Below are 27,998 nucleotides of genomic sequence, written 5' to 3' on the forward strand. Positions count from 1 at the left end.
TTTACTATTCATAGGGATACAATGAGTCACTGGCACATTTCCAGTGCAAGATGCATTTGAATAATACATGACATGCCCTTTAGCTAGCATCATGATGCCAGATTTAAAACAAGGTAAGAAGTTTCCTCCATGTACACTTGCAGTGTTCAGCTGTTCATAATCTATAGCGTTAACAATTTATCATCAAACCCAGCGACTTGCTGCCAACTTATCAAAGTGGCCACTGGATGCATATGATCAAGTCTGAGCATCTGGCTCTCCTCTGTTCCTGACATTAGCACAGACAACAGAATCAGTGGACTATTGAATGCAATTACAGTAAGCGAGACAGACAATAAAGATTGATAGCGCCTTCTCTTTTTATCACACACAAAACTAGTGGGGGTTAAAGCTTTGCCTTGAGCTGCCTTCATTTAACAATGATTGAAAATATGCAATTGTGTTGGTAAAACACTGTAGCCTGTACCACTTCATTTACTGGACACATTATCAAATTAAATGAAAAGTGAACTGCCAAAAGCAACAGTTATTATATATTAATGATGAATATTTACTTAGCATTGTTCACAAATCATACAGAGAACAGAATCCTTCTTGTTATCTTCTTCGCAGGTTACAGCTGAGTAGGTTTAACATTTCTATGTTTACGTTAAGTCTTCTGTCTACAAACCTCTAAATACAGACTTGCACAATTGGTTTTGTGTCTATCCATGTGATTACAATGTGTAATTAATAAAATGCTCTAGTTGTAGATGAATCCTAATTATTGAAGAGCTTTCCCCCCCTTTATAACAGTTCCCATTCCTGTAGCTTTTTTTGTAGCAAGAGACACTTAGCCAGGGGTAGATACTGTAACCAAAAGGTTAGGAACTCGAGCATCACTAAGATTCCAAAATATGAAATGTGAAGAAGACCCTCAAGATACGGACAAACCACAAATATATATTTTGTATTTTTCTCCAAAGATTTTTATTTTAGTAGCCATGGGGGATATAACAGTTCACCCATAATCTGACCTCCAAAATAAGAAACACACAAGGGGCAGAAAGCAAAATGGGTCAGTATAGAACTATTGAGCAGACAAGGGAAAATGGATCCTGTCTCACAGTTCATACGGAAGGAAATTGCATTCTAAGCGAATACCAGTAAATCTGAGAATACAAAAATAAGTGTCTCATTGTTAAGTGGACAAACATTTGGTGTGCATACTGGTGTGTCAGAAAGACTTGACGGCAGGCAGACATGATTGTTCAAAGTTATGTAGATTAATTCAAGGTTCTTTTAAAAACACACACATCTGGCTCTTCCTTTCCAACAACAGATATAGAAAAAGAAGGAGCTCATATATGAAGTGTAATCATGTCTCTTTCTAAGACTGGAATAGCCTGAAAAACTCTGCAACATATCCCAAACAAAAAGAAAAGAAGAGGTAAAAGAAGAGGTGGAAAACCAGTCATGGGCTTTCTAAAACCACCCCACTGCTTATTCTGTAAACAATTAAATACATACTCAGAAGTGTTGACTTTGGAATTAGAGCATCGACCATATGCAGTTAATATAAATAGCAGCATGAGGTATAGGATATTCACCAAGTGTGAAAAACTCACCAAATAGCATCACCACAGTGGATTGAGAATCTGGAAGCCAAAAAGGAATGCTGAATCAGTATTCATGAATGTAAAGGAAACAATTAAGTTCTCTAGAATTTACCTTCAAGCAAAATTTAAGTGAAATCACTCTTTCTAGGCATATTCAGATTCTAAGGTTCTCGTAGCCTTTAAATCCTTTGGAGATGTGAAGCCTTTGGCAGTTACTGTGAAACCCAAAGAACTGCTAGACTTATCTCAGGAGCTTCATAAAATGCTAACCCCTGGATCCCAATCTTTGGGATTTTCTTTTCAATACATTTTGGGTGGAGCAATAGTACTCACTATAGAATATCTGGCCAATAATATATGGAAAGCAGAAAGAAAACCTATCTCCTCTAAAGACCCTGTCTATGGTCTTTTTATCCATGCATATATTTTTATCTATTAATATAAAAGTCAATCATATTTTCTAAAAGCAATAATATTTTCAATCACTTGGGGTGGGCACTTCATAAAAATTTAAATTAAAAAGAAATACATATGTTGATGACTAAAAATCAACACACTCCATACAATACAAATGAGAACATGAAAGAATGCTCTTGCTATGCCCTCAACAGCTACCCCTCACAGAGTTAATTACTATTAAATACAGATGTGTATTTACAGTCTCTTTAGGTATTTACTTGTAATTTATTTGTGTATGCATTTTTCATAATTAAGATTGGACTACACATACTGTTCTGTAAATTAACTTTTTCACTTCATGTTATTCTGATTTATATCTAGATCTATCTAAAATTACCTATTTTTCAGGGTGCCTGGGTGGCACAGTCAGTTGAGCATCAGCTCAGGTCGTGATTTCAGGGTCATGGGATCAAGCCCTGCACTGAGCTCTGTGCTCAGCACGGAGCCTGCTGGAGATTCTCTCTCCCCCTACTTCTGCCCTTCCTGCTTGCACTCTCTCTATCTCTAAAATAAATAAAATCTTTAGAAATAAATAAAGTTATCTATTTTTCTTATTATTTTTAATGGCTATATAGTATTCCATAGTATAAATAATCATAAATATTTTAGCCTTTACCTTGCTTTCATTATTGTCCTAACATATTGGTTTTAAACATGCAAAAAAAATGTTTCTATGGACATCCTTATACTCTATCTTCATTTGTATGTGGTTTTTTGTAGTATAGAAATGGAATTTTTGCATAAAAGATATGTGAATTAAAAATTTTAATATATAGATTGAAAAATTGCCCTTCCAAAGAGCTATATCATTTTCTCTTACCTACAAAAAGTACAAAAAGGCCCATTTCTTCACAACTCATTGATGTTAAATATTTTTCATAATTAAAAATTTTGCCAATTTAACATATTAAAAATAGTATCTCAGGGCACCTGGGTGGCTCAGTTGGTTGAGCGTCTATCTTCGGCTCAGGTCATGATCCCAGAATCCTGGGATCAAGCCCCGAGTCGGGATCCCTGCTCAGTGGGGACAGTCTGCTTCTCCTTCTCCCTCTGCTGCTCCCCCTGCTTATGCTCTCTCTCTCTCTCTCTCTCTCTCTCTCTGTCAAATAAATAAATATTTTAAAAATAAAAGTATCTCATTTTTAATTTTTATTTTCAGCTTCATTTCGTGTGTTTATTCGTCATTTTCATTTCTTCCAAGAACTAACTTCCTGTTTATATCCTATACCCATTTTTGTATTGTGTGATTGATCTTTTTCTTGCTACTTTCTAAAAGCTTTTAACTTTGTATGTAATTTAAATCAGAGATTTTGTCTGTTCCTTAGAATGGTCTTTCCCAATTGACAATTACAAAAATCATCTCTTGTGCTATATTTTCATACTTTTAGTTATGTACAGTATTAAGATGTTTTTTAAAAAAACTCCAGGTGATTCTTATCACCATTCAGATACAGCAGCTTACTGCATTGATTGCAATGAAGCCTAAATAAATAGCGCAAATCTGTGGGTTTGAATCTTGGCAATCCTTTTTAAAAACTTCATTATTGACCTGTTAACTTGAGATAATATACCTATCTCGTAGGATTATGGAGATTAAATACGATAAAAAATATAAAGAGCCTAGCATGGTGTCTCCCATAGAGAAAATGCTCAATAAACATCAGCTATTAGTATCCTTAGCATTATTATTTTAACATAGCTCCAACTCCTTGTTTTTGTATTCAATTCAAAGTGCCTTTCTACTTCCCAAGCTTCTCTCAAGACTAAGGGCTGTATCTTGAAGTAGATTTTCACATGGGACAATCCCCTTTATGAAGCCAAGGGCTCCTTAAGGAAATGCAACTTTAAAACAATAGACAACAATAGATATTTCCTTAGTTACCGGACTATTTCTAAAGTAGTAGTTGAGCCCTGAGGGCCTTAAGAATAAAGTGCTGGCTGACGCAAGTTGATTACAGTACGGCATATTGAGTACTGCTGGCAACACTTGACCTAATCCTAAAATCGTGTTTGGCACTTAACTACACATTTTACAAAGACTTGTGGGTAACCTCTGTCTGGCAGCCCAGACCTGAATATCCTGTGGCCTCTGCTGTGTCTGGGACTCCCAGACTCAGGCTGAGCCTCCGTCCAGTGGACAAGGAGAGGGCCTGGTGGCTTGTCTCACTAAGAGATCAGAGGACACACACTTGGTATGTGCCACTCATGCTTCACAGACTGAGCTTCTCCAGAGGAAAACAAGCCAGGCTCCTGGGGACACTCAGGCTGCCAGAAGACCCCAGGCCCTCTATTCCAATGTCCTTCTGACTCATTACTTTTTGACCAAGGATCTTTGGATCTTTGGAGGACAGGAGTTAACATTAAAGCCTACTTGTGTTTATCTACACTTTGTGAATCCAACTCTCTATCAAAGTCCACTTAAACTAACAGAAAAAGAACTTGCACCTAGCTCCACCTCTAACAATCTATAATCAGAGGAAATTCAAGAAGGGTATTATATTTTGTCCAGCACCAGTGAACAGTGTAGCTTTCTGTAAGTGTCTGTGGTTATTGTTATTATTAGGTAAATAATATTTATTAAGCACTCTCTTAGTCTGCTAGGGCTGCTATAACAACGTATCATAGACTGGGTGGCTTGATCAACAGGAATTTATTTCTCATACTTCTGGAGGCTGGGAAGTCCAAGATCAAGGTGTGGGAAGAATCAGTGTCTGGTGAGGGCCCACTTTCCAGCTTGTAGATAGCTGCCTTTTGGCTGTGTCATATCGTTTTTCCTTGGTGATGCTCCTAAAGAGATAAAAATCTTTTTTTCTCTTCTTGTAAGGGCACTAAGCCTAGCATAAGAGTCCCACTCTCATGATCTAATCTAAACCTAATTACTTCCCAAATGTCCTGCCTCTGAATACCATCACACTGGGGTTAGGGCTTTACCATATGAATTTGAGAAGCACATAAACATTCAGACCATAATTAGCATTTACTGTGAGCTTTGCACCATGCCACGCACTTTACACATATCATTTCAATTAATCCTCCCAGCAATTCTCTGAAACAGTTCTACTTATTATCCACAATATACAGAGGCAGAATCAATCAAGGGAATAGTGTGGCTGAGCAACCTGTTCAAAGTCAGAGTTAGTATGTGTGGAGCTGTCTCGAAAACCTGCTTTCTTAGCCCCCGTGATAAAACTGTCTGCCCTGCTGCATGCTATTCTAGGAGAAGAAAGAGATGACCTTCTCTTTTTAAAAAAAATTCAGGCAAGATTTGTTTGTTTTCTTAAATAAGCTTTTTTCTCTTTCCCCGACCCTCACTTCTTAAAACAACAAACACAACCACCTACATTAATTGTAATAAAGTACCTTCAATCAGTTCTAAATAAACATACAGAAGAGAATGAAGGTGGGGGGATGAATCTCTAAGTAAGTTAGCTGAGATGAATGGAAAAATATCATTCTACCAAATATTTTGGAAGTCCAGTTTTTAGAGGCTGAATTGTGTGCTCGCAAGTTCCTATGTTAAAGCCCTAACCCTCTCAGAATGTAATCATATTTGGAGATAATGTCTTTAAAGAAATGATTAAGTTAAAACCAGGGCTTCAGGGTTAGCCCTAATCCAATATGACTGGTGCCCTTATAGGAAGAGGAAATTTGGCCACCAAGAGACACCAGACACATGCACATGCAGAGGGACAACTGTGTGAGGACACAGGGAGAAGACAGACGTTTTGCAAGCCAAGGAGAGAGGCCTCAGAAGAAACCAACCCTGCTGACTAACCTGAATCTCAGACTTTCAGCCTCTAAAATTGTGAGAAAATAAGTCTCTGTTACTTACGCCATCCAGTCTGGCACTTTGTTATAGCAGTCGTAGAAAAATAATACACCAGTATTTTTGTCGAAGAAACGGGGTGGCGGTGGGAGGAGGGGAGCCAGAATGCAGGAGTCACCAGGAATTTTGCCCTAACTCGTGGTTTCTATACAGGCTACTAGTAATTTGCAAGAATTTTTTTTAAGGGAATGAACTGGGAGTCTAAAGGGTACAAAGATAATCTTAGCCCTGAGGAAAATAACTATTTGCTCTTGAAAATACCTCCAATCAGGATTTTTAAAATTCCCTGTTCATAGATAGTCAGGTACCTTCTCCCTCTTTGTCTCTCCCTCTTCCTCTTAACATTTCATTCACCACCCTGCTGTGATTGGCCTGTGTCCTCCACAGGACAGGCATGCTGATTACGTATGAACACATCAACTATAGAGAAATGAGTGCAATCGAAACATGGCTTGAGGTACTAACATCCAGTTCGGATTACATATTGGTTGAGTAGGACAAGTAGCAAGAAATCAACTAATTTCTGCTATGTGTGGTTTACCCACTCACATTACCTCATCACAGCCATGTCTCCTCTTTGCCATCAGTCAATGGGCTGGGAGCAAAATCAAACACTGACCTGAGCTGAAATGTACTCCCGATCACAGCCACGCTCCCCCAGGAGCTGTGGGGTAACTGGCTTTATGCCAGGAGAAGTAAGCTTTCCCTCATTTCTGCTCACTAATAACCTTTCCTCTCTTTTGTTTGGATCTTAATGACCTAAGCCCTTCACAAGAGGTTCACCTCTTTTTTTTGGGGGGGGACATAAACCCAAAATGGCAGATAACCCAAAGAAATAAATATAATTTAGATGTAAAATAAAATCTATCTACTAGTGTGTGTATACATGAATGTGTATCTCACTGGCATGCACCAGATTGGACTAAATGGCAGGAATTTCCCAAGGGAAGATAATCTCCAGATACTGCTACAAAGGCTTTATTCCCCACACTCTGCAAATTATTTAATTTAAACACTGCTTGATATGACTCTCTGAGGAGAAGGGTGTTTTCCCAGATCCATTTTTAATTTGTTGGTGTGTATATATGCATGTGTGCATATAGAATTGACCAGACAAATGCATTCACTCCTTCAGAGAGTCTAAGCACAAGCTTCTGACTGCACAATCAGGGGCTTCCCCAAGTTGCCCTCTAAAAGTAGGAAAATGATGAAATATACGTGTAACATCTTTTTTTTTTTTTTGTAAGAAAAAATAGGCAGAGGTTCAGCTGTTTATAGGCTAGGGTCCCCACCCTGGACGTTTTCCATTTTCTTGGGAGACATTACTAAATATTTTTTTAAATCGTGTGTGTGTGTGTGTGTGTGTGTGTGCGCGCGTGCGCGTGTGTGTACCTGCACCACGATTAATTTCTCACAATAGAAAATGGTCACATTCATTGATGAATTTTACTAAAGCAGGAGAAGCAATGCAAATATTAAAGAATCAGTTCTCATCAGCATTGGGTAGTGCTGTATCATGAGCTAGAGAGATAATTTATAGCATTCTTTTAATCTTTCTGCTCCTTCCACTAAGTTTACCTTCTACTGCTTTTCTACTACATATTAATAAGGGAAGGATACCCAGTGAAACAAAACCCTGAGTGTCCTATTATGTATTTTGCCAAACTTCATCATGAAAAATCTTGCTTTTTTAAAAGAGTTTATAGGTCCCATTAAAGGATTCAAATTAATTTCTCCTCTAGACAGAATTTCTTTACATAAGGTTCCACAGAAGGGCTAACCCTGCCACGAATGCAAACTTGGGCACATAGGGTCCACACTGGAGAGTCTTGTTATCTTGGCTAAATCAATTTAAAAGCAAATAAGCATTAGGTAATAATTTCAATATTAACTTACGCTTCTTACTACTTCATCACAGCAAGCTAAAGTATGTGAACTCCCTTTCACCCTTCACCTAGGCTTCCTCTATTCTCTCCCTATGTGGTACCCTCCACACACAAGTAAAGTGACCTCCTTCCTCCTACCAGCCTAGTTATTTATTGACATAAGCTTGCATTCTGGGGCATTATCAGCTTAATGCATAATTCAAAATCTCTCAGTTGTGGCCTGCACCTTTGCCTTATCCCCTGCATTCTGAATGAAAGATAAGGAGAAGTATTTCCAAAGTGGACCCACAAAAGCACTCCCAAACATTAACATCGCCTCCTTCCCCTCCCTTGCATGTCAGCCCTTCCCCACCCCTCAGAAAACTGTGCACCTTGCAACTCACACGCAACACACCCACAAACGTATCTTAGAAGAAAACAATCCCAGAGATGGTCTTAAAGCTTAGGCTGAGTGGGGACCCAAGAACCTTTGGGATGAAAGGGTCTTTAAAGTGGAAAAACCAGTTATTACCTCAACAGTCACATTCTAGACTGGCAGCCAGATGTTTTCAGCAAAGCAATAGTTTCAGATCTCTGTAATTCAAAAAAAGAAACACCAGCTTTAGAATTTTTTTTTCCAGTGGGGCAGTGGAAGCTGTGTGTGTGGTGGAGTGGGAAAGAGGAGGGTGAATGGGAAGAGGCGGCAGATGGAAAAGGCTTCTTAACATGTTGGAGGGAAGGAGGAAAGGACCCAGAAGGGAGGGAGAGAGGGGGGCAGGGCAAAAGGGAAAGAGAGAGGATGAAGGGTTAGGGTACAGAATGACTGGGGAACAGGAAAGGCAGAGAGACAAAAGTTTGAGAGGGCTTCAAGATCAACTGTCTTAGGTAAATGCAGACAGAATCAATTCAGTAAAAGTGGCTCAAGTGATTTTTTTCCCATAGTGAATTGACTGCTTCTGATTGAATTGATTAAATTAACTAGTTATTTTTTTTTAATGGTGTGTGAAGAGAGAAAATGAGTGCATAAGCCCACCTGCAAATACACAGAACCAGTAGCCTGTATGCTCGATTTGAACACATTAAAGACTTCACAAGCATAAAAAGTACACACACACACACACACACACTCTCTCATATGTTTGTTTGCATATGCGTGTGTGTGCAACTGTTGAATTTTGTCAAAACTGCTGCTGTCCCCCAGAATATTTGTAAGCATATACAATATACATACATACATATTCTGAGCTGTGTTCTTTCTATGGTCCAAAAATTATTTGTCTTTTTGGAAAGCAGCTCATCCTTGACAGAGTAAGTCTGCTGTATAATGCATCCAGTACAATTTGTCAGCACCATTTTTAAAAGTAAGGTTCACCTCCCCTAATGTACTTTTGTCAAAGTCAGAATATATGATACTAAAAATCGTAAGGTCGCCAATATCATTGGACTTATTACTAAATATGGGCTTCTAGTAGATGGCTTTTTACATGCATTTTGAGTCCACCAAGCAATGATTCGTCCTTTTTTTAAACATAAAGACATGAATTATTAAAAAATTAAAGACATTTAGAATAATGGTCCTCTATACGCAAAGTATTTATTTCAACTTTCATCATTCATAGTTTATTGCATTGATTTTTTTTCATCAGTTTACTTAGTATTAGGCTTCCACTGAACTCATCAATAAGAAATGAATTTTGGTAACTTTCAAACCCACTATATTACTTTTCCTTTTATTTGTAGTGAATTTTTCTTCTCTCCATGGTATTACTGCAATAAGTCAGTCATTATTTCTTTATGTTTTTCCTTCTTTCTTTAGTATTTCATTTCCCTTTAGCACATCTTGTGATCACAAAGAAAACAGAGACAGTTATTTCTTTTAACAGTTGAAATTGCTGCAAGTGATTTAGCTGTCATTTAACTTGATTCCTCTCTTCTGTCTGTGGAGAAATATGTTTAATGTACTGGAAATTATGTTAATAAGAAAAAGCATTATCTCATTTAATGAAACAAATATACAAATATTTCAAAATAAAATAAAGAGGCAATCTTCACTGAGAAAAATGTCTCTTACGGTTTGCATAAAATAAACAAATGAGAAAAAAATCATGACTACATTGAAACACTGACAAAAATTATGCCTACATTCAAAAGGGGACAGGAGGCTTGGTAACTGAATTACCCTCAGTTTAATCAAATATTTTTTTGAAAAATATGGGCACATATTAAGGACCAAATTATTAATTTTATATTTCCAATTACTTAAAGAAAGATCATTTTATTTTTCTAGAATGGACACTGGGTTTTTGAAAAGTTTTCTTTGTATTTTTTCTCTTCTATTTCAGTTGGTCTTTCAATGATTGCTATTGCTTGAATTAATAATTATCAGCAATCTTATTGAAAATATGACCCAACCCATGTAACTATAAGAAAGGTTAGAATTCCTTTGATTTTGCTAATCAAAACAGAGTCAATGAACTTGTTCCAAAGCTTTTATATATTAAAATTTATCTAATGCACAAAAAGGTTAAATAAATATTGTTAGTGATTTGAGCAAAACTTGAAGCAATTATGTAATAAAAGCATGACCACAGTAACAGAAACACATAATTAGCAATTTAATTACTGGCATGAAGACAAGCTAAAGATGTCAATAAAAAAAATCTTTAGTGACAAGCCGATTTTATTCTCTTTACTGCAATTTGTAAGAAATATTCACCACCTGATAAGCAAAACCATTTCTATACAAAATACCTACCCCTCCACACAGTAAAATACCCAATTTAAAATATTTCTGATTTCATATCATTGGCATAGTGAATCATTCCATTTTCTCCCATTTAGATTAGCACTTTCTTTTCTCTGAAAATACAATATTTCCAGTCAGCAAGTAAAGAACATTATGTTTTTTTAAATGAGTTAAAGTAGCAGGTGTTCTTTGTTTCAATTTCATTTTTTTTCCAGCTTCAATAATGTGCTTGACAGAAATGCTTCCATGTATATGACATTCCAAATATCCCATCTTTTCTCATCTTCTAAGTTTCAGCTGAGAAGCACACATAAACCATGGATTGTTTTAAAAAGAGATAAATTACAACTATAGTAGAAGTAGTCAGGCTAATTGGATATTCCTCTAGGTCTGTCACAATTTCTTTTTCCTCCCTCGTATTTGTATTTAGAGTTTTAAGGTGAGAGGTAAAGGAATGATAGGGTCCACCTTTATTTTTTCATCATGATCCCAACTTTCTGATTTTAAAACAGTCCTAAACTACTTATTTTAAAGTGTTCAATGAATGCTTACTACCTTATATGTCACTGGTATTTAACTAGTAGCAGAAAACAGATATCTCAAGATAGAACCATCCTGAAAGAAGTTCGATCTTATGATAAAAAGTGAATCATCTTGGCTGGTGTTCAATAGCCACTTGCACAAGCCGAATGCATGGAGTGAAATCCTGAAAGCCAGACTTGCTAAGAAATTTGGTTTATAAATACCCTTGGGGCATGATGGAATACACTTAAAAAATAAACTCCGGCCACTAAGAATATAACAAATAATATTTCTTCATAACACTGCCTTTTATAATTAACCTACTGACTCTAATCATTTTGACACATAGTTCTAATCAGATATCCTAATTAAATATTCAATTCTTGACAGAAGAGCATATAATACTCAAGGTTTCTAAGGAAATTGAAAATGTTTTAAAAGGTATTTTACTTAGCTATAACTTAATAAATGCAGCAAAGGCAAGTAACTGGGAGATGACTTTTTGAAACCTCTTGGCTAATGTACTGGTTACTACAACCATTCATTTCTTACATATATTTGGACTCAAGGTCCCTTATTTCCATAAAAATTTCCCTTTCCAGTGAGTTTTTGATCACTGTACATTATATTATATATCACCATCAGCTTCTAAGTTTCTGCTTTAGCCATAAACCTAAACTTACCTGGAATTTTTTTAAAATGTCATCATCTAGGTTTGAAACTCTCTTTCCTTCTACAGGTACAAGTTGTCATTAATAAATATGTTAATATACAAATGTCCATGGAAGACCGCCAATATTAGCCATTTTGCAAGATAGTTAAGCAGTGGCACCTGCCTTTGTGAAGCTTACATTCTAGTTAAGAAGATGGTGTGCCCAAAGGTAATGCTGCCTCATAATTCAAGTGCAGTTATGATAAATACCAAATAGCTGATAAAATAAATACAAGAAGGTTCACAGAATAAAGGGAGCACATTGTCTTTGTGGGCAGACCCCCTTTATAAGTGAGTACCAGGGACAGAAGTTTATAAAGCTTTAAAACACATATCTCATTTGAGCTAAAAGCTAAACAGCCCCTCACAGAGGTGAAGAAACTGACACTCAAAGAGGTTAATAATTTACCCAAGCAAACATGTATTCAAATGGGAACTCAATTATAGTCCTGTTTGACTCTAAGTTCAGGGCATGAAGAAGAACACATTTGAGATGGAGGAATGATCAAAGAAGTACATCAGGTAGAAAGCAATGGAAGGGATTTGTGAAACATGTGCGGGACAAAGGTGGTTTGCTTGCCTAGGGAGAGCAACAGGAACAGTGAGGGAAAGATTGGAAATAAAAAAGTTGGAAGCAACGGAAAATTGGAAATGTGTTCTCTGGGCAGTGAGGAGTCTTTGGTAGTTTCTGAACAGAATGATGGCATGATGAATGCTGAATGAAGCATGAACTGAAAAGATGAGAGAAAAGACAAAAAGTGAATGCTGTTGATTCTCCACTCAGACTCCTTTACCAGAGGGCAGCCATCCCCCAGCTGCTGGGAGTATTGGCTACTAAAGCCCTTGGCTGTCTGCTTTTCTAGAGAATTGTCCCCAGCCTTGAGGATCCACTTCACTGGAGAGGTTAAAAGACCCTCTACTATCAACCCATACAAGGACTGCCTGAAATGGGAGATACAAAAGCCAACTCCTTCCTCTTAAGGGGCATCAACTTCGCAGGGCAAGCTGAAACTAGACTCTAGCTTATACCACATGCATCCTTGTCTCAGACTCTGCCTGTAAGGAACCTGGCCAGAGAGGAGGCAGTGAGAGCCTGAACTATCTTCCTCTCTCTTGGGAGAAGAATGACTCATGATGTTAACAGGAGAGTGACAGCAGCTTTATCCGTCTTATCCAGAAAATAATCGGTGCACAGGAAGAGCAACCAGGGCAAACATGAAGGCCACCTAGATGTGTTTTTGCTTTTCCGGGCTCCTAGGCTTATATTGTTCAAAGAATGAAATTTGGATGGCGTTGCTGGGGAAAAGTTTATAACTCAACCACTCTAGTCTGCACAGGAGATACAATGAAGCCTCCACTTTGAGTGGAAATGGGGGAAAAAGAAAGGGGGAATATTATTTCATGATAGTAACCCACTAGAAACTTTGGCTTTCCCTGTCCAAATCTCAACTGAGTGTCGCACAGCTTAGTAAATCATTAACTTCCATTTCTCACAAAATGGAAAACACTGGGCTGCCTGCAAAAAATACATTCTAAATTTAAATCTCTCCAAACTGTGGAATGAAAAAAGAAAAAGTAGCATTTTATATTACTAAGAAACTAAAAAAATTAAGTTTTCTTCTTTAAATATAATAATCAGATTTCTCTTGTACCCCAACATAAATACGACAGTACCTTGTATTCTTATACAATGCGTTGTTATTCTCCATTACACCATTTAGGGATATTAAATATTATTTGTGTCTAGGTGAAATTTCTTATTCTCCTCTAAATGGAAAAAACAAAAACAAGCAAACAAAAAAACACCCGGGTGCTATTTAGGATGATTATTTGCCACAAAAAGACATCAACTTTCAGAGCATAAATGCTAAGGTACCTCACAACAGTTCTATAATGAGGGAGGGAGGCACAGAGGGGAAGAGGGAGAGAAAAGAGAGGGACAGGGATGACCCAGGGGAGAAGATGAAGATGTCATGACCAAACCACAAAACTTCATGAGCTAATATGGCTTGAACTTTCTTTTCTTCTTAATGAGAATCCCTCAGTTTTCATGAAAGATTTCTTTAAAACAATTGGGATCTGGGGCACCTGGGTGGCTCAGTCGTTAAGCATCTGCCTTTGGCTCAGGTCATGATCCCAGGGTCCTGGGATCGAGCCCTGCATCGGGCTCCCTGCTCCGCAGGAAGCCTGCTTCTCCCTCTCCCACTCCCCCTGCTCATGTTCCCTCTCTCACTGTCTCTCCCTCTGTCAAATAAATAAAATCTTTAAAAAAAATAAAATAAAACAATTGGGATCTAATATTCAATCTTTCTCCCTCTTTTCCTATATTGATAACTACCTGAGAACCAATCTTCTTTTCCTATCATGGAGTCTGGTAACAAATGTATGCTCAGAACAAATGTCCTACTTGTGCAGTGGGATCAGATGATTGTTTGTAAAAATTAATAGAGATGTCAAAGAGAATGTTAAAACTCAACAACAGTGTTCTCAAACTTGAGCAAGCTTAACCTGGGGAGCCTGTGAAAATACAGATTCCTGGCCACACCTTTAGAATTTTGGATTCAGTAGATCTGAGGAGAGGCCAGATATCTCTCAGTTTAGCAGGCACTATGTGTCATTCTGGTGCAGATGTCTGCAGACCAGACCTTGAAAGCCACTCCTCTAGTGATCTCATACTAGGCTTTGAACTTTCCTTATGTGTAGGTCATAATCTCCCTTCTACAAAACCTCTTCTCTAGCCTAGATGCCTGGGTTATGGTGATGCTACTAAAGGAGAGACAGAATCTAAAAAGGGAAATTGAGTTTGTTTTGGTAGGGGAAGGGGGACTGGAGAAAATGAATTTGGGATTGGAAGGGTATAGTTTTAGGTACTGTAGGTTTGATTGCTCCTAAGTTACACACAAGGAATCACAAAATTCCTTGCATTAAACAATGATGCCTATCTTGAAATATACTCCGAAATGGAGGGAGAACATCACCAGTCAACAGAATAAAAGACAACCCCTGAGCATTGATGTTGCCCTTGAAATACAGCCACCAACTTCCCCTAAATAAATACTGGTCCTTAAATTAGATCACACCGTTTGGAGATTAAACTTAGTTGTCAGATCAGTTTTGAGAATGGACTCTATTTACAGTGATGTGCTTAAAAATTGAGTAACCTTTGCTTAAATGCACAAAAAACAACACATTTGTTTCTGACTTGTTTTCTCTCAAAAAGAAATACTCAGAAAAACATATTTCACTTTCCTTTGGGATAAGGTAATCCCTCTTTAGCATTATGTAGGACACATAATTGTGCATCAACAGGGATGCTCAGTTTCTCTTATTTCTGGCAGTTTCTTAAAATAAACATTAGAGGCCACTAAAATGAACCCCAACAGTAATGGCAATGATGAAAATGAAAGAGGCAAACCTTAACACATTTAAATGTAAAGACAAATTAATAGTAGCTGCTTCCCCAAAACACTGTCTATCTCTGGGGCAAGTATAATGAAGCTGAAAACTCAAAGGGCTGGCATACTGTGGGTTGTGTGGAAAGAGGTACCATGGAGAAAGGTGCTTTTTTTTTTTTCTTTATTGAATGTAATCCAACAAAGATTTGGCAGACTACATATTTAAAAGGTTGGGAATGCTTGCAGAAATTGATTCATTCACACTGTTGTGAATCATTTAGCACACACTTCAGAGAGTTTAGCATCTTAGTCTCTGCCTCCCACTTCCTAAGAAAGGCTGTTAATCAAAATGGAAGACTCGTAGAGGCAGCCTTGGGAATGGGACAAAAGGAAGACAATGAAGGCGCACCATGTGGCACGATTTTCTCCTCTAAGGGCAGCTTGGTCTTTGTTTTTCTTTGAGGGTGGAATGTTTAATGCACCTAAATTAATATATAGATTCTCAGACGGGGGTCATGTTTTTGAATGAGCTTGAGTCAAAAAGTACACTGCCTATTTCACTTAAATGCAGCTCTTCTTCAAATTGTAAGATTATGGAGTAAAAAAGAGCATAATTATAAAATATCTAAATTAAATTACTTAAAACGCCTCTGTATTTGTAAAAATCTTGTCATGATTACAAAAGAAAATTATCTTTCTTTAAAGAAAGAAATTTTATGTCATCTTAACACATTTTTTTAAAATAATAAATTTACTAATCCAGTGATGGACTTTAGACCAGGACGTTAGAAACAGGCCATGTAAAAGCTGAAGTTCACACATATGCACATATATGAAACTAACAATTTAATAAAGTCAATAAAATTTGCTATATTTCTTTTATTTTCAAAATGCCAGTAAATTTACTGGTTCTTTAAAAATAAAAGATGATAAATTACCAGTTACATAAAATATAAAAGTGACAAATTGCTAATGCTTAGGATTGATAAATGATGTTTTCAAATAATTAACAAAAAAACATAGTAAAGAAAAAATATACAGAGTAAATATTTATTTACTTTTGGAAAGATGGACAAAAACAAATGTAGACACTTATAAAACCAAAGTAAGATGAGCAATAGCACTGGATGGGATCCAGAACTGTACTAACCACACCTCGCATCGAATTCCTCATCCACTATGCCACGGCCACTTTCACAAGGTTACACTCCTGGGTATGCGCCCTAGCCCCAGAAAGGTCTTGTCCCACAATTACAGCAATATAATAAAGATGAACATATAATAAAGATGAACATCACATTCATCTAGGAAAAAATAGTAATAGGAAGGGAAAAGCAAGGAGGAGTTCATTTTTCAAGTATCTGCAAAGAACACACAAATAATCCAAATAACAGCTCATTTAAAGGTCACTTACATTTGGTTATAAGATGCATAATATACCTACTGATAACCCATTTTAATCTATCCCTTTGGTAGACAGAAACAAAACTAATGAGAGGCAAATTTACTGCTTTGTCATTAGGCCCAAAGCAGCAACTGTGATCCTTAATTCTTAAAACACTTCTTTCATGCCTTCAATACATGAACCTAAGTTCTTTCCTCTCATAATCAACCACCCTATTCCTATCACCATTTTAAAGGTGATGATGAGGGGAGAGAGTGGGGGAGTAACTCCTCCGGCTTTGTGCATTCAAGGCCCTGTCTCAACAGTTCTTGTTCTAAATCAAAGGCAGGGAGAAGACATTCAGGGCAGTCATTGTTTTCATATTCAACTTGGTCAGAGCTTCTGTTCTCAACCCTTCAGTCAAGGGCCTCATTCTCAGTGTAAGTAGGTTAGAAACTGAATTTCATACTATAGATTCTCCTTCCCTCCATGTGTATAATTAATTTTCATTTGTGTAAGAGTAGCAATCTGTGACTAAAAATGTGGACGCTGAAAAAGTGATTCCTGTACGACTGAGGATGAATTTGTATGTTGTTTCATTTTAAATAGTGGTTCTCAACCTGGCTGCACAATTAGAATCACCTGGGGAGCTTTTAAAAAAATCCTTGCCCAGGCCCCATCCCCAGAGATGCTGACTTAATGGAGTGGGGTGGGGTGGGGTCCAGGCATTGATTTTTTTTCCAAAAGCTCCCCAGGTGACTCTAATGTGCAGCCAGGGTTGAGACCCACTGATTTTACAGCCTGACTACTGCAGCCAAAGTAGAACTACATGATGAGGCAGGAAGTTGATTTCTAACCTATGGTATTCAATGGATTTACGCTGGTAGGCAAGTGGATCTTAGTTTACAAGCAATAAAATGGGAATAATGATGTATTACATACCAAAGCTAAAGAATTAAATTAGAAGATTTTTTTCTTATCCCTTTTAGGTATGGGTTTACCTGAAGCTCCAGGCACACATTTTGATATCTTAGAGGACAGGAAGTGAAACATGAGTACAAAAATAAAAGGATATTATTAGCACCAATTCTTGAAAAAAAAAGTTCTCCAATTAGACACGGGGAACAAATGTATTTGATAAATATATGTTAAAAGCTAGCTTAGAATTATTTTTAAATTGCATTTTCTCAACATCTCATTTCAAGTTCACATTTACTTTCATACAATTTAAGATCCTTGGAGGCAATGAGGTATTGTTATAAGATGGATGGATTCATCTTTCAACATATTAGGATAATGACACTGCCCATATTCAGGCTTCAACCTTTACCTGAGAAATTTCTGCTCAGAAAAAAATCCAACCCTGAGAGACATGTGTCAAAACTTAATCATTCAACTTCTCAAGTAAAAAGTTACAAAAATATGATAGCAGACCACCATTTTCTTTTAATTTTTAAAGACAAGTATTCCAAATAGTAACAACATTCAAAAGCATTTTCACTTCACTGATGTTTTTCAGGATCCCAGTTATAGCACGGTGTTAACAGCAGCATGGTGAATGCCTTAAAGTAAAATCAGTAGGGCAGATATTTCATTAAAACCTTAGATTCCTTTTTAACTCTAGTGGTAGAACTGGATGACATGATAATTATGTTATATAGAGATTTATTACATTTTGATATCAGGCAACATCCCTTGGCCTATATTTGTATCTGTTATATATCTGAGGTTTTCACAGAATGCAAGACTAGTACAAGAGTGATGAGGGGCTCAAACACAATGCTTGACCTAAATACATTATGTAGCACTGGGTATCTGTTAAATAGGTCAGCCTGGGCTCTTAAAAGTTATGCAAAACTTATTTCTGCCACACAGGAGATATGTCACTAGTCAAGCTGTATAAAAATCAGCTTTGTAGGCAGGAAGAAAATGCTCCTCATCACTGGGGGGAAAAAACTCTTTTGCCATACATAAAATGTCTTAAATACTATACTGTTCTTGTCATATGTCTTTAGGCCACAGAAAGTAATAAAAGCAATGAGGCTGATGAAATGCTAACAATTCCAGGATTCATTTAAGTGGATAGGAATTCTTTGAGCTGTGCTACAGAAATTTTTATTCTTCCAGCAAAAGCAAATGGGATTTCGAAGGTGCACAAGTCTTAGCTATTAAACCAAAGTGATGCCTATTGTCACGGGATGCAGACCAGCTGATGGCTTTTTTTAGTAGTGACGAAACATGGAAAGTTCTCTCTCACCAGGGCTAAGGTGGTTCCACCTGTACCTCCACTCCTACTTTAGTCAAAGCTGTCTTGTTCTTGGTCATGTGGCTCCACTAGCTGTCTTAGGTGTACAAGACATTATTTTTAAAACATCAAATAAATCGAAGGCTCACAAAATTCTTCCCCGCTCAAATAAATAATATGCGATGTTGCTAAGGTTTCTGCCTGACCATTAGGCACTAAAAACACAGCCAGTAGTTCTCAAAGGGTAGTACCAGGGATCAGCAGCATCAACATCAACTGAGAAATTGTTAAAAATGCAAATTATAACTGCCCCCCCCGGAGATCCATGAATTAGAAACTCTGGAGTTGGGGTGAGGTGATCTGTGCTTTAACGGGCCTTCCAGTTTGAGAATCCCTGAACTGAACCATCATTAACTTAGCTTGAGAGTACACATAACAGTTTCATCTTAACAAAACAATTCTTAATCATCCTTAACAATTAGGGACAAGAATCAAGGTAAAGAATATTCTCCATCCTCGTATTAGCCAACATCAACCTCTTCCTCCAAATAAATTTTCATAAACAGTGGACAAGTGCAATGTTTATAAGAGGTTCAGAACCCTTTCCAACTTGAACTTAAAAACTCTCTCAGGACTTTTCTGCTTCTGGAAATACGAATTATGGCAGCGCACTTGTTCAGAAGAAATAAAGTATGAGGAAAATAAAAGCAAACTTCAAATTACTCACTAATCATATAGTTTAGGGATAAAAAAAATTCTACAAAGTTAATAAGGACATTAATTCATAGTAAGATTCCATTTGTGGGCATTAAAAAAGCAAATCAACAAACAAAAACACTTTCTTGAAGAGTGACCCTTCACAGGTAGGCACTCAGGAATATAAATTGCCCAAATTCACATAGATTAATGAGCATAATAATAAAACACTGTTCATGAATGTTTGGTCCTGATCAGTAGCTCCTATATGCTAAAATAAATACTTCTCATTGAAGTACTGAGATTTTACCTCTCAGCTTATTACCTTCCACACACTCTTCATAGGTTTAGTTTAATGTATTTTAGTTCGACTTCTGAGAACACAAATTCTTACAATTTTTGTATGATTGAGAGACATTCATTAAAAAAACAGGAAATGAAGTATATGCAAATTTGAAGCAAGCTAATAAAATAAATTTCTTTAAAGAAAAAAAAAAACCCTATCTGTTCCCAGTAACACACTAAAAACAAAACTCAGAGCAAAACAGATCTCAGCTGATCAACTAAACTGTAATATGCTCTGGGAAATGGCATCCACCTTATCCCATACACCTGTTTGCCAACAGTGAGGCAGCAGCAAAATCTGCATGAGGAAATTCAAAAGCAAAAAGTAAACAAGCTTCTTCATTCTGCATTATCACACGAGACTCTAAAGCAGGTTTTTACTACCAGCTTCTTGATGATATACTGAACTTCACGGAGGTTAGTCACATACTGCAGGTAGCTTTTGAGTCAAAGTCAGTTCCTCTGGGACAAGTGATTATTTTCTTTCTCTCTGACCTAGTGAATGCAGCAATGCTCCACACATACAGTATTTCTGCCCTAAAGGCATTTATGTCCCACCACCTTACCCCCTCATGCTCATAATGCTAGGCAAAGTGACAAATATAAGTCTGCCCTTAGTTTGCATATCGAAAACAAAATACATACAATGCTGCTGCTGTTTTTATTGCTTTGTTATTTCATCATTATTCACCACAGTTCTTGCCTTCATTTGCAGAGTTTGGATTTTAATGTAATGGCCATTCAATAAAAATGTTGCTTTTAAGGGTTTGCATATCATCCCATTTTCTCTTCAACCCTTCAGCAACCATATGGCAAGCAATCAGGTCTGCAATCACTAGGTCCATATTATGTAGAGCATGATTTCGGCATTATGCTATTACCCATCTGTTTCTGTAGAAAAAGACATGAACCCGTGTATAAGAGGTCAGTGGTTTCATTGCACACCGTATTCCAGAAATCTATCTCTGTTCACTTGAGATCACTTTTGTGATTTACTCTAGTCTCCAGGCCAGACTTTCTCACCCTCTCCTTTTTTTTTTTTAAAGAAATACAGACTATCAGCACAATTTGTCTGCCTATTGTATAAAATTATTTGTAACTGTCAGAGTAGGCACTTAAACTTTCTTACTTAAGGATATTTATCCAGAAATTCTGCACTTAAAAAAAAAAATGTGGGCGGTGGAGAGAGGAGAAATCAATCTCACCTGATTTTACATTTTTAACTGTCTACATAATAAAGATGACAGAATTTTCAGGCAGAAGTAGACACAGAAGAAGAGAAAGTTCAGGCTCCTGCCTCCAATTTGAAGGCTCCTGGCACCAACCTAGACTAACCAATTCTTCTGGGCTTAAGGAAAGATTCCCACATGTATATATGTATATTTTATATCTGTATATATGCCTGCCCTATGGGTTCACATACATAATTTTTGAATGGTAGACCCAATTTGAGCATTCGATGTTAATTCAGTGGAATGCTTACTTGGGTATTTCATAGAGCACTTATAATGAACTTCAGATGCAATCAATTATGCCTATGAAAAGACTCAAAGTTTGGAATTCCTCATATTGTAATAAGTCACTGACTTTGTTAGGTAAAACTTGCTACAAAATACTTCCACTGTCTTTTATACTGGTTCAAGCTATTATTGGCTTGAAATTGATTTAGGAAGCAGGATAGGAACACACCAAATGGGTATGAAGCCCCAGGCACAGAATCTTTTTCGAAATCAATTTTGAGGCCATCAAGAGTGACTCAGAGCAGATATGATTTTCTGTCCCATCCAGTGGTTCTCAAACCTGGCTACATGTTGGAATCAGCGGGAGATTTTTAAAAATTCTGATTCCTGGGCCCAAAGATTCTAACTTAATTAATCTGGGTGCAGCATGGACAACTGGATTTTTTTCCTTTAAATTTTTTATTGTTATGTTAATCATCATACATTACATCATTAGTTTTCGATGTAGTGTTCCATGATTCATTGTTTGTGCATAACACTCAGTGCTCCATGCAGAACGTGCCTTCTTTAATACCCATCACCAGGCTAACCCATCCCCCCACTCCCTCCCCTCTAGAACCCTCAGTTTGTTTTTCAGAGTCCATAGTCTCTCATGGTTCGTCTCCCCCTCCGACTTACTCCCCTTCATTCTTTCCCTCCTGCTATCTTCTTTTTTTTTTCTTAACATATATTGCATTATTTGTTTCAAAAGTACAGATCTGTGATTCAACAGTCTTGCACAATTCACAGCGCTCACCGTAGCACATACCCTCCCCACTGTCTATCACCCAGCCACCCCATCCCTCCCACTCCCCCATCACTCCAGCAACCCTCAGTTTGTTTCCTGAGATTAAGAATTCCTCATATCAGTGAGGTCATATGATACATGTCTTTCTCTGATTGACTTATTTCACTCAGCATAACACCCTCCAGTTCCATCCATGTCGTGGCAAATGGTAAGATCTCATTCCTTTTGATGGCTGCATAATATTCCATTTATATATACCACATCTTCTTTATCTGTTCATCTGTCGATGGACATCTTGGCTCTTTCCACAGTTTGGCTATTGTGGACATTGCTGCTATAAACACTGGGGTGCACATACCCCTTCAGATCCCTACATTTGTATCTTTACAACTGGATTTTTAAAAGCTCCCCAAGTATTTTTACTGTACAACCCAGCTTGAGAACCTCTGGTCCAATAAGACATAATTAAATAAAGATCATCTTACTTCATTTCACTATTTTAAAAAAATCCAGTGACAGGGTAGGGTGTAAATATTATAAAAAATAATGCAAACTATAAAATGTTCAAGGTATAACAAGGCAAAAAATTATAGGCTGACAATCATCAATTATAAAATAAATGCTACTCGGTGGCAGAAATAATAGAAGCAATACTTCTATATAGGTTTGGCCTACAGTTTTACCTATAACTTTCCAAGAAACCTGAATGCCATAAAACCTGCATAAACAATGTTAATGCTGGAACTTTAGTAAGATACTGCCAAATTTAATTAAAATTCTATAATTAATTAAAATTCTATAATTAATGAAGATAATTATAATATAATAGTTGAAAAAACTAAAGCCAAATTGCTCAGTGTTTATTATATACATACCAATAATCATTCACTTAAAAATTATACAGAAAAAGGCTACATGTCCTTTTCACAGATAACTTCTATGACCATAAACTCTTAAAGTTTTGATACATGTTGTATTTTGAAATTAATATTCTTAAGGGCAAATACTTTGGAAAACAAAACTGAATGATTCACAGGTTTTTAAAAGATAAAGTTTCAATTACATTAGTGTTTAACACAATTGGCTGCAAGCAAGAAAATCTAGAATTAAAGCTGACTCCCAGAACTTAACTAACTCACAGAACTGAACCAGACAATATATGGGTATAGGGGAAGTAGGTTTATACTGAGGCTGTTGGGATTCTTTTTGAAAAATACCCTGCCCACCCTGACAACCAGCTCATAAACAAACAAATAAATAAATAATAGATAAATAAGAAAAGCCTATGAACCCTTCCTGATCTGGAAGAGCAGAAAGTACCAATGAGAAAATTGTAGTTTCTCCTCCTCCTGTCTTCAGACACAACTTCCTTCACTGCTGTACTTTTCCCCAAGGTTCATGCTTTCAACCTCTCAGCCCTTCCCCAAACATCAAAATCTATCACAATTCATCCAAAGAGCAAATGCAGGAAAATAATTAAAATGTAATGTCACTCAGACGATCTCTATATAATCAAGACCCAAAGGCTTAAATGGCTGGAACTTGAATAGCAGTGTTCAAGTACTAACTAGGGTGGAACCGTACCCGGGCATGGTGAAAACACACTACTAGGTAGACTAACTCCATCCTCCTGTGGCCATGGTCACAGCCACCCACAAAAGCACATCTTTAACTGCGGAAGAAGCAGTTTGTAGGACTCTCATCTTACCGGTGGATGTGCCCCTATCTACACTGAAAATGACAAACTCAGCCATCTCACCTCTGTGGGGTGACATCAGCACATAAGGGAAGTTGATCCATTGAGATTCTAGTGGGGCATTGTACACAGCTCCCTAAGTCACTGCTGTCTTTCCTTTAGGTATAGCTTTCAATGTTATTATTCCTTAATCATTTACTCTCTATTAGAATTCACCCTCTACTGGGCATGCCCCCAAATGCAGGAACCAGCTGAATCAGTTTGGTTAAGAGGAAATGAGCAATCCACTTTTCTTAGTGGTGCAAAAAAGTCACTATTCATCCTTTCCAATGTCACTCAGAATGGAAACAAAATGTGTTGATTGATTATATGTTGATATAATAGTCATTATTCACTATAAGAAATCATTTCCAAAAGGGAGTTGAATTGGGTTACAATATAGAACATACACACAATAAGATTAAATCATTTTAAGTACTCACAGAGAGAAAAGGAAATAGTTCAGTTGTGAAGGTGAAAATAGTTGTCAAAAAATTTGGCCCTGTGCTTCCTAACAGTTAGGAAAAGAGAGAAACATTGGTAATTTATATAAACTATATTATCATAAAGACAGGAACATAACAGCTCCTTAAATTATACAAAGATTTTTCTGGAACTAAATTTTAGAAAGCTGCCTCATGGGCATATTATACAGGTGTCATTGACGAGCATAATGGGCAATGTCCTCAACAATCTCTTTATTGTAAAAGAAGACACAGCTACTAGATCTCTCTGCATGGATTTTGTGTACCCTCCTCTCCTTTGGCTTCTGTTTCTTATTCATATTTTTTCTTCACCTTTATTTCCAACATATCATTATTGTGTTTGGTTTCTTTATTATTATTACCTTTAAAGTATTGTATTACAGATATTTTATAAGCCACCTTAATTTTTTTTTAATAATGCAGGCGATAGAAAGTAAATAACTATATTTTTAAAGAGTTAATGAAGAAGTCCATCAGGTTTGTGATCCAACACTTAGCTGGGACTCTTGCAATTCAATGTGAAATTCCTGGTAATCCTGTACTGCCATAATCTAAGTGTCATCATAGAAACATAACAGTCAAGAGCCTAAGCATCAGACTCCAAGACACTGCTTTTCAAACTTTAATGTGCATGTGAGTCACCGTTAAAGACAAAAATTCCGATTGAGTAGTTCTGGGTTTAGCTCTGAGATTTTCCATTTGTAATAAGACCCAAGGTAATGTTGTTAATACTGCTAGTGTACAGACAATACTTTGAATAGCAAGAATAGATAGCCAATGATGGGCTGCACTTTCTAATCAGGGCACAAGTATTCTACATTGCTAACTAGAAATTCACAAGGCTGGGAAACTAAGTGAACAGGTAGTTGAGTTTCATTTTATTGAGAAAACCTAGCCATATAGACTGCATGCAAGTGAACTATTCATCTGCGAGTGCTCTTGGCTATATGTGAAAAAAGCTCTTGTCTCAAATTTCACACATCGTTAGTCTGCCTCATTGCTAATAAGTGTTAGCTGTTTACAAATTTTGTCTTCAGTCAACTGAGATAGTAAGCATCTTGAGGACAAACACTATGTTTATATATCTCTGTTATCCCCCACTTCTCCCAGCCAATAGTAATTACAGGTGTTTCAGAAATAAGGGTTGGTTGTAATGGAAAGTCAGTCAACAACCAAAATACAATGATATGGCCCTACCCCGGGTGAGTCACAGCAGTATTTAAGTTTGAAAATCATTAAAATCTTAATCTCAAAAGTGTCAAAACATTTTAAGGACAGAGATTGAGTAAAACTGGGAGTATATAGCTGACAAAAACCACATCATATTTGAATTTCATGATCTGTAAATCTTGCTCAAAGAGCTGTTCATTCATTCATGAATTCATTAAAACATTTATTGAGCACCTCAATGCTTATAGACTGTTAAAATTGATTGAAATAAGGTTGACAAATAATTAAAATCCCAAAAGAACAAAAATAAACTAAAGCACCATGTTAGTCTGGGTCTTCTGAGAAGCAGATGCCAAAATGGGATTTTAGGAGAGGCAAAGAGAGCCCTTAGACCATGATGCAGTTTGAACATGAGGGAAGAAGGGCTGGATAGAAGCTTCCTAGACTGCCCTGCTAGGAAGGTTCAGTAAGCCATGGGGAGTCCTTGTGCCAAAGTCAGCTGTCAAAGGAGATCCAAATGTCCCAGAAACTGGCCTGAGTACATCACCCAAGCTCAGTGATAGCTTGAGCCATGTAAGAGGCATGGCCTTGGAGCAAACTCAGAAGTGGATTTCAGAGCATTAAATCTGGGGACCTCGGTCAGTTGTACCCCCCGTAGTTGCAGGTATATCCTCATGGCTGCCACAGGCACTACATAGATGCTGATACACAAACAAAGCTACTAATGGACTTTTGACACATTCAGATGTGTGAATAGATATAAAGAATGTTCTAATTTGATACCTACACACGAGAAACATAGTGAAAGTGTGGACATAATATCATCAAATGTGTGTGTAACAGTCAATACACTCATTAAAACCATCTGTACCTCAATATAATGAAAAAATACTAATATTCTATGCATTAACAGATTCCTCTGTTCAAATTGTATCATTTGAGATTCATGAGCCATTTTAGATACTACAGGGATCTAGCAAAAGAAAAACACACACATACATAGCTTAAACCAAGTTAAATACTTAGCTCCAAATCTCTGTTCTACTTCATTTATTTTTTAGACTATATAGTCAATTATAATCCTTCTGTTTATCTTAGAGAAGTGGTACTTTACTTGTATTTGTGTATGTTTAAAATTGTCCAATGTAATTTTTGTATGAATTTCAAAATAGACTCAAAGCTGGAAGAACTTAAGATGGGTTTTTATTCACTATTTTTAAAATAACATAGTTGTTTATTATTTTCTTTATATATACCTACCAGTCACCAATTGAGTTAGGATGAATTTGAGACTATTATATACTTAATACTTTCAAAATAAACTGGTATTACATTGATTATAAAGTCTATTTGTTGATATCTGATAAAAATTGGTAGTTTTTTTTTCTAGTTCTTTTAAAGTCTTTTGTATATGAGCCCAATATTCTATTTTTTGGCAAAAATAATATATAATTCCACACTCTCTGATCACAATTTCCCAGTTCAGTATTAAATGCACTAGGGGACATTTTAACTTCGATTTGTTATACCAATCAAATTTTATAATCCATTTCATTTGGTTGCCTGCATTGCCATTCTGTGGCCAGCCATGAATCAGCTTCCCCTGGGTATAGATATGATTGCCCAGTTTGATGTTCAAAAGACTCCGGATGAGCACATTTTTGGTCCCTTGGATTGTCCATTCTCATGCCCAAAGAGGTACACGGCAGGTTAGGAGGGCACTGTCATAGCTAAACTGTTTGATCCCTGCTGCTGTTTCCCAAAGATATAGAAATAAAAGATGCCTGTGGCTCCTCTATTATTCCATTTTGTCTTGTTTTAAATGTGATGGCCTAACCTTTCACACAAGCAGCAGGGAACTTTGAACTTTTCAGAATTCATTTAAAAATATTCAGCTCAGTATTTGTTAATGATATAAAATTATATCACCATACAATTTACCATGGACCTGCAAAATACGAAATAATTTACAAGGCTAAAAGAATCTTTTTCCTTCCAAACCTGGGAATAAAACTTCAAGAGAAAAAAAATCTCTCAAATAAGATCTCAAGATATTACAGTCAGAAATGGAGAAAGCATATGTCAAAATCCAATTCTTATGGGAAGAGGTCAAACTCCAGTGCTAGGAAAATCTGACACGTTTTTCTGTGATTAGGTCATATGAGAATGCTTGGGGTAAGGGAGACAGAGGAAAGTCACGTGGAGTGTTACATCCTTGCCATTAATAAATGTCTGCCACATTTATACACACACACCATACATACATACACACATATGTATGTATGTTGGTCTTTTCCAACATTCTGTGCTCATCACAATTAAACGTTTCAGGGGGTGGACTCAGAAGCCAAACAGTCTTAGCAACAAGATTATAAAGCCTTCCTATTTGAATACATCAAATGCAAACTGGCTCTTGAAATAACAAGGGAAAAAGAAAAAGAAACAAAAGAAGGTAATACTTAGGGTGACAGACCCAAAATGCATTACTGTTTCTTGGAAGAGAGGTTCACATTTAATTAGCTGTAGTACGTCTTTATAACTCATATTAATACAAAAAAATGAAAAAAA

At 36.8% G+C, this 27,998-nt stretch overlaps 1 long non-coding RNA gene across 1 annotated transcript in view; it reads right to left on the bottom strand.

Moving 5' to 3' along the window:
* The window catches only part of LOC112821416 (uncharacterized), a 65,918-nt gene that overhangs the window by 24,201 nt on the left and 13,719 nt on the right, over window positions 1-27,998 (bottom strand). Inside the window, exons 3-4 of the long non-coding RNA XR_003207446.2 lie at window positions 8,281-8,342; window positions 1,608-1,637 (exon numbers count right to left, since the gene is read on the bottom strand). This is a non-coding gene — a long non-coding RNA (uncharacterized lncRNA). The remainder of the gene's footprint in view (window positions 1-1,607; window positions 1,638-8,280; window positions 8,343-27,998) is intronic.

The sequence above is a fragment of the Callorhinus ursinus genome, unplaced genomic scaffold (genome assembly GCF_003265705.2).
Source record: "Callorhinus ursinus isolate GAN/ISIS: 27379988/994484 unplaced genomic scaffold, GSC_fseal_2.0 scaffold10, whole genome shotgun sequence".
In the NCBI taxonomy this organism is placed as follows: domain Eukaryota; kingdom Metazoa; phylum Chordata; class Mammalia; order Carnivora; family Otariidae; genus Callorhinus; species Callorhinus ursinus.